The sequence below is a fragment of the Penaeus monodon genome, chromosome 34, assembly GCF_015228065.2.
Source record: "Penaeus monodon isolate SGIC_2016 chromosome 34, NSTDA_Pmon_1, whole genome shotgun sequence".
Classification (NCBI taxonomy): domain Eukaryota; kingdom Metazoa; phylum Arthropoda; class Malacostraca; order Decapoda; family Penaeidae; genus Penaeus; species Penaeus monodon.
In genome coordinates, this window is record NC_051419.1 from 23,625,665 (window position 1) to 23,625,907 (window position 243).

Sequence of the window (243 nt, forward strand, 5' to 3'; positions counted from 1 at the left end):
CAATCTTCCTCACTGCTTGTCAGTATCAATCTGGGGAGAGGAAAGGAAAAGAAAGTCAGATGGCGGTAAAATCAGTCGTGAATTTAGTTGGCATAATGGTTGTAAAAAGATAATTTTCTACTCTGAGGGAAAAAAATCTTCAGGCAACATCAGTAATTTCTGTTAATTATCATATATAATCTAAAAGCTACATATCAACCCATATTCTCCTACTGTGTTAATTACGTATATATCAATTAGCCC

General features: G+C 34.2%; 1 protein-coding gene across 1 annotated transcript in view; it reads right to left on the reverse strand.

Moving 5' to 3' along the window:
- The window catches only part of LOC119594650 (cardioactive peptide-like), a gene marked incomplete in the record, with an annotated part of 25,423 nt that overhangs the window by 735 nt on the left and 24,445 nt on the right, over positions 1 to 243 (reverse strand).